Source organism: Humulus lupulus, chromosome 1, assembly GCF_963169125.1.
Source record: "Humulus lupulus chromosome 1, drHumLupu1.1, whole genome shotgun sequence".
Classification (NCBI taxonomy): domain Eukaryota; kingdom Viridiplantae; phylum Streptophyta; class Magnoliopsida; order Rosales; family Cannabaceae; genus Humulus; species Humulus lupulus.
The window spans coordinates 178,021,100-178,029,083 of NC_084793.1; the positions used below are offsets into that span (position 1 = coordinate 178,021,100).

The following is a 7,984-nucleotide window of genomic DNA, read 5'->3' on the forward strand; positions in this document are numbered from 1 at the left end:
ATAGACAAATTTATCATAAATAAATAAGGAAACTTGGACTATGTAAAATGCACTTAATATAGAATTTATTCTTATCAAAAAGAGATAAAATCCACTTACTTACACAAGATGAACTTTGAAAATACCAATTAAATTGATAAAATTATTTAATAAAAAGACAACCAATTTAGGATTTTACAATCTCCCCATTTGACAACTTTTTAGAGAAAATATATTTTTAGCAATATGTGCTCAAAACCTACAGTAAACACTTTGTTAAAAATTATTAAGTTCCTAAGAACTCCCCCAGCAAATAAGCATACTAACAAAGATAAAAAATTTAACAAGACATATAACACATAACTCTCCTTGAAAGTAGGGTCAAAAGTTGTACAGAAAAGTAAAAAATATCAAACTACTCCCATTTTTTTCTATCAAGGTGCCAAAGTAAAAAAAAAAGACAACTAAACTTGTTCTTTGGACAATGTAAACGAAAATGACAGAAATTTAAGCAAGATAAAAAATATAAAAAAAAAAAAAAAACTAAACACCATTGGATATTGTAGACAGTAGATCAAGGATTACTTGTTAAGTTGTATCCATAGATCCAAGGCAACTAATGACTACTGTAAGTTCAAATTTGACTGCGAGAATATCTAATGTCTCAGGGCCAACACTAGATGGAATAACAGTACTGAGCTTGGTTGTACCGACAATCTTGCTTCAAGCCATTGATTCCTGCACACTAGAAAGCACAAGAAAGAAAAAAAAACAATAGAGAAAAACCAAGAAGAAAAATATTAGAAAGTGAAGAAATGGGAGAGTGATCGTGGGAATGAGGTACCAACGTGGGATATAGGCAAAACAAAATGGGTAGTACCCGATTTTGACTATGACAAAAAAAAAAAGGAAAGTTTTGTCTTAATTGTGACCAAACCAAAAATAGCAACAAAATATTCTTTTATTTTTCAATTGTCATTTTTCTCACACAAAATAATTAATATTAAGACAAACCTTAACTTTAGAGAGAATATTGACAAAAAAAAACACTTAATCAATTGGGAAAAAAAAATCAAGCAAGACTTTCAAACCCCACACAATTCATTCGATTTTCTTGCCCCCTTATTTTTTTCAATATTCGCATTTTTTTTAAAAAAAAATAGAATTGTATGACCATAACATTTCTTGTTGTTGCTAACAAAAATTCAAAACCTTAAAAACAATTACCAAACGATCAAAAATTAAATGAGTACTATAATGTTAGAAAAATTATTTGATCTATATAACATGCTTGAGAGTGTTGGAATAAAAATAAATTTTTCGAGAGAAAAAAATGTTTTTTAGGAAAAACATTAACACAGAGAATGAAAATTACAAATTTTACTTTTTCTTCATTTAGAACATGTATTAGTGTGTGAAGTGTAGAAATAGGGTCATTGCCCATGTTGGCAATTTTAGCCTTTTTCTATAATACACAATGGAGAAGTTGTCACACTATATTAATGGTAGCACTTTTAAATGGTAGTGTATACTCTACATAGATCTAATTACACAGACTCAACTTACTCAAAGTTGGCTTTCACACACTGGCACAGGTAGTTCTATTCTCTAAGAGGAACCTAAAACTGAAGAAATTTTGTTAATTTTTCTCAATACACTCTTAGTAGGCGTTTTCCAAAAATAAATCATGAAGAAATTTTTATGTCAAAACCAATAAACTTAGCATGTCATATATCAAAATAATTAATCGAACAGAAAGTACTCACAAAGTTTTTGAAAAACATTTGAAAATTGTTTTAGTAGGTATACAAATATTTGATAAGCAACTAGGATGGTCAAGAATCATTACAAGAAAAAATGCTTTTAATAACACCGAAAATGTGTTATCAAAACATACGATAACACTTTTTGATGTGTTAAGACCGACTATGTTATCGTAGGTCATGGTACTTTACATAACAATTTATCATCATTATATAGATGTGTTATTATACTGTCAACAATAACACACTTTCTGTGTTATTTTAATAAATAGATAAGTGTTTAATTATATTATTTATAGTCGATTATATAACACATTTCAATACTTATAAATTTGTGTTATACTATACTTTAGTATAACACATTTTTTGTGTTATACTACACTTTAGTATAACACATTTTTTGTGTTATACTACTTTTTAGTATAACACATTATTTGTGGTATATAATGAAGTTTGCATAACAAAATTCTTTACTTATAAAAACTGTTATTGTAATAGATATTATAACACATTTTTCATATTATTTTAATATTTAGATAAGTTTAAATTCTCATTATATATTCATTTATATAACACTAATTTATTCTATTATATTTTAATTTTTTTTATATAATTAAAATTAGCTTTCTAATATATACTAGCATCATCAAATGAACTTGATTTTCAAATAACAAATAGTAAAAACATTCAACATTATATTAACAATCCACAAATTAGTTTAAAACATTCAACACTGTCATCAACAACAAAATGTTCTTACAGTTTTCAACATTTAGGGAAGCCAACAACTTCTCTATACATGAAAATAATACTTGGAAATAGCCCTGTTATAACAAACCAAAATATACCAACTTAGTAGTTATTTTTCTTCTGGTTCTTAACATTAACGAAAAGAAAACTAAAATACTAAGAAGAAGAAAAAAATCAAAGTTTCATTTGTTCCTACTTTCCCTTGGTGTTCTCTAGTTGTCGCCACTATGGGAAGCTCGGCTACCTCACGACCAAATATCCTAAGAAGACCAGCTGATACAACAATAGACATGTGTGGATGGATGCATTTGCAGAAGAAAGGTATTATACTCGTATCAATAACCAATTAAAGAAAGAACATTAACATAACATATTGCCCAATATAATATTAGAAAAGGTGTAGTACCTCACAGTTAAAACTACACAGTACATTCCTCCAAACTCTTGACCAGAAATATTTCTTCTGCAAATTTCCAAAGCAAAAGACATCATAAATTAAGATTCTTTGCTTGCCAATATATTATCACATAAATCACAAACTAATAGGCTAACTTTGCTTACCCATACACCATAACAGGAATCAAATCACGACCAGATCTTGTTACAATAGGATCAAAACACTCCTGTGCATTACAAATCAGAAAATTAGATGCTATTTGTGAGAGCCTATGGAAATTACAGAAACTCATGACACATACAACATATTTTTCTCCCCCAAAAATTAATCCCCGCTGTCTAAATGGGTAATGTCGTAAATATGTAAAAAGGATAAGTTAAACAAAAAAATACACATCTAATCAACACTTAAATTGATAACTCCAACAAACATTCAGGAAAAAAAGAAGAAGAAAGCAGAAATTGCTACCAAATTCAATTAAAAAACAATATCTTATTTTTTAATAAACTATTTTCAATCAATATATGTATATATTTAAATATATGTGTGTGTGTGTGTAAGCTTGAAATATAATTATATATGTGGTGGAGAGCTCTCAAGAGTCATCCACCATAAAGATAACATGAACAGAATTCTTAAATGTTTTTAAAAAATTGTACTATTGAAGAACCCACTGTGTCACATGAAATATAAATCAGTTTCACAGGCATTAGGAGAAAAGTATCCAGTACATATTTAAAAGAAAAAAAACATCACTTAAATGATAAAAATAAATATTACAAGGGAAAGGGTGATTACTGTTTTCATCACCGAAACATGATTTTTAAGTTATTTCTTAATAGTTCTCCTACTTGTTTTAGACAAACTTATCACATAGTTTCGCATCCATCAAAAAGCAACCACCAAATAATTTTTTCTTAAAAAAAAAGGATCATTCACGCAAAAAAGTAACAGATTGAAGTCATATAAAGGATAAAGTACATTAATAAAACTAGAGTTTGCAAGCAGAAGCAACTAATGTCAAATGCAAACTAAAATCTTTGAATAGACTCCCAATCTTCAAAACTTAGTATCATCGCTACCCTTTAAATAAGCATGGAAATGAGTAGAATTTCTGGTACAATAATAACTTACCCGGAAAATAGCAGCAGACCTTGACAGAAATGGCAGATGTTCTAGATATCGCATGTAATATGGACATTCTTTCTCACCCTATGATATAAACCACATAAGATGACCACAAGCAACTATTGCAGCTTTTATATGTTGAAAGGTTAAAATATAGACAGAACAATGATGTTATACCACTCAGATTGGAAGACCAACAAAGTTAAACTCTAGAACTGGTGCTAATGGTGTTGCAGAAGTTTTTCCTCTAGTGTGGTTATATTTACACGCTTTTCCAAATTTACATCCCCCTGACCTCAAATAATACTGCATGAAGCTCAAGATTTTATATCACCATAAATATATTATTAGTCCAAAAGACACATTGCAGTCAAATATGTGGTATTAAAAGAGAGTAAAAAAATCTCCTAAAATCTTATAATATATAACTTTTAGTAGAGTACATCATGAGTAGAAGAATGGACTTAGTCAGAGAGCATGAGGGAAATAGTAAAAAAAGAGAATCATAATTTTTTGGAAAAATCTCTATTTCTCTTCTGAACTATAAGTGCTATAATAATGACTCAAAATCTCTATTTCCTAAACTACTATCTAGCTCTAGAAGACAAACAAGCTTCTAAAAATAAGCTCAGAAACTATACATACTCAATAAACTAACCTTGTATTTCCTAAAGTTTCATGAAAAGTTTAAGATAAACAGTCAAGAATAGACATAAAAAGGAAGTGAGGAAAACAAGAGAAGCTTACATGACAGAGAATGACAGAGGTGGAGCCATTATAGCCAACCACAAACAAAAACCCCATGTGGCAGCAAGGTCTAGAGACTAGCTTAAACTTAAACTCTCCAGGCCATTTCTTTTTTTCTTCTTCAGAATTTTCACTTAAATGTAGTCAAAGCTCAAAGGCCTCCAAACATAAGGAATATCACCACAAATAGAATATAGATTAATATGAGGAAAGCATCAAAGGATTTAAACAAAAATTGGGTCACGGCTTGATTATCACAATTTCCAAGTCCGAGAGCTAAAACTAAGAAACAAGCAAAACAAAAGCCCAAAGCTGGAGGTCAGCCAAAGCAACATTCAAGATGCTAAGATATATTAGAGCTTTGTTTTGTTTAAAGAAAAACAAGCACTTTCAACTTACAAGCATCTTAAATCTAGGCTTCCTTGGCAATATTTTTATCATATAAAGTATATTTCAACCACTAGTTAAACCTCTGTTTCGAAAACGCTAAATGTGATTGAGGCTAAATGTGTTACAGTTGAGAACAACAACAAAAGGCTAGCTACTATAGATTGGAAAAGAAAACGTTACAGTTGTAAATACCATACATATAAGTTTCTGATTCTTGAAGCAAATGAAGTAACTATATCTCAATCATTCATCCAACTATGAAACAAAAAATAATAAGAAAATGAATACCACTTTTCTGTTGATTAAAACATACATATTTATTCTTATCAAATAAAGCTAATATATAAAAAAAAAACAAAGATATTGAGATTTAATTGTAAAATTAACCAAATCAAGCTCTCTAAAATAAAACAACAGAAGAAAGACTACTGATTTCTCTTTTTTTCTTTCTCCCTATCTCTCTGTCACTCTAATTTATATGAGTTTATAAGTTTTAGATATTAAATAAAAGCAAGCAAGAAAAAGTTGAGTATATATATATATATATATAAATATTCATATCTATTGTAATACTTTTCCATTAGTCTTATGTTCATCTATTGTTAAAAGTGGCTTTTGTTACAAGAAGAAGACTGAAAGGAACAAAGAATAAATTTAGACAAAATAAGGAGGTTATATAATATTGAACAACAAATCCAAGAAAAAAGTTTTAAGCAGTAGACACTTGAAACATATTTATTAAGTGCAGTACAAATAAGAGCAAATATGAAGGAAGCTATTCTAAAATACTGAGGAAAATTACCTGTTGTTTGAGCCATTCATTGTAAAGTTGTTGCCAACCAAGTTACTGCCAAAAAAAATGACAGTTTTTTTTAGACAGAAAGAGTTAACCAAATGGTACAAGCATGTTAACCCAAGAGAGAAAACTAAAGATGCATTACAGATAAGAGAGTGAGCTAATGTTGAAAAGAGAGTCTGGAATCTGTCCATTTAACTTGTTAAAGCTCAAATCTCTATAAAAAAAAAGTGCAACTTCATGAGTGAACATGAAAAGTTAATAGTGCAAGTAGGGTAGTTTTGAGTTTCTTAATTAACTTACAGTTTTTGTAACTTACATATATAATTGATAAATTACTACATGTTCACGTGAGATTTTGGTCCCAATGAGCCCAGGTGTGACAATTGTTAGCCAATGATTGAACCAACTTCATTTCTCAGTGTCTCACAAAAATGCTGCCTTGCTTGCCTAAGTATATATAACAGAGAATACTATAATTTACACACAAAAAATAGGGCATTCTACAGTCCCAAACATTAAGCAAACTCTCATATAGATTAAAGACCAAACATATTGGTAAGAGTGTCACATGCACCCAAACATTTTTCATGGACAGCTTCTCTGTTCTTATATCAGATAAAGTATAATAAAATGGTTTAAATTGAGGAAAATGGATTGACAATATATCAAGAACAAACTGAATAAAGTACTTATAGATAGACTAGGGAAAGAACATCATAGTGAAGAGGGAATATTGATTGAACCAGCACCTAGTCTGATCCAATCCCCATTGCAGGGTTGGTTATGTATAATGGATATTTGTTTAATTATTGGGATAAACTACCATCCACCATTTCAGATTCAGCCTTCTCATTTTTCAAGGTTGAACATGTTATCCTTCAATTAGATTATTTATTAAAAGAACATATTCTAAAGGAAGTGAAAGATGTTTGAGAGAAAAGATTGGCATAATAATATAGACATGTAGAACACAGTACATGACAAGGACAATGCTTATTTTGTTAAACATACATTGTTAATCATGTTTCTTATTCTTTAAATATTTAGCTTCTGAGAAATGGAGGATAGTTTTCCATGCATTTCAATTTGATTTGTATTGGAAGTCCTTGCTTTTGGTGTTAAAGAATCTACAGGATCCTTTTGTAAAGTTGTGATGGGGTTTGGCTCCAAATGTGGAACAGGTTGTAGTGTTAACATGGCTACTGGAACCTGGTTAGGCTAATCTCATCTCAACTATAACCATCCGAAGACTCGTAGATGATTGAGCTGAAAATACTTTTGGCAGAGGACTTCCTGAACTGGAAGTAGTGAAAGGAGGCCATATTTGCAATGCTGAAGTCTAACTTAGAAGAATGAAACAGAACAAAAGGACAAAAACACAATGCGAAAAAGATGATGGAAACCATGGTCGCTTTAGCTATCTGTCACCAGATTGATCCACTGGATTGATGAATTATATTTTGCTCGGGGCTACAACTTAATCTCTCTCGACTCATTGGAGGATGAAGGCTACAACTACAAGTCTTCAAATGGCATCATAAAGATTACTAAAGGCTCACGGCTAGTTATGAAATGGAATAAAGTAAATGGATTGTATGTGTTAGATGGGTAAATTGTATTTATTGCTGAAGTTGATGCTATTAAAGTTCAAGAAAATGAGATGCAACTATGGCACCAAAGGATGGGTCATATAAGTGAACAAGGCTTGAGGGAACTACACAACCAGAGAATTATAGATAAGATAAAAACATGTGCATTACCATTTTGTGAGGCTTGTGTCTACGACAAACAACATAAAATCAAGTTTTCAGTGGCAAAGCATAACACCAAGCAAATCTTGGAATATGTACATCAATATTCAAAATCGAAAACACATATGCAAAATCGAAAATTAATTTTGAAAACCACAAATTTTATAGATTCTATGAGATTCAAGCTGAACCAACTTCATTTCTCAGTGTCTCACAAAAATGCTGCCTTGCTTGCCTAAGTATATATAACAGAGAATACTATAATTTACACACAAAAAAT

The 7,984-nt window shown here is 30.1% G+C and overlaps 1 long non-coding RNA gene across 1 annotated transcript; it reads right to left on the reverse strand.

Annotated features, from left to right (window-relative positions):
- Positions 1-4,261: 4,261 nt before the first annotated feature.
- On the reverse strand, positions 4,262-6,156 carry LOC133823192 (uncharacterized). Its single transcript, XR_009888172.1, has 3 exons — positions 6,096-6,156; positions 5,957-6,001; positions 4,262-4,323 (listed from the first exon to the last, which is right to left on the reverse strand). It is a non-coding gene; the product is annotated as an uncharacterized LOC133823192 (long non-coding RNA).
- Positions 6,157-7,984: the final 1,828 nt, after the last annotated feature.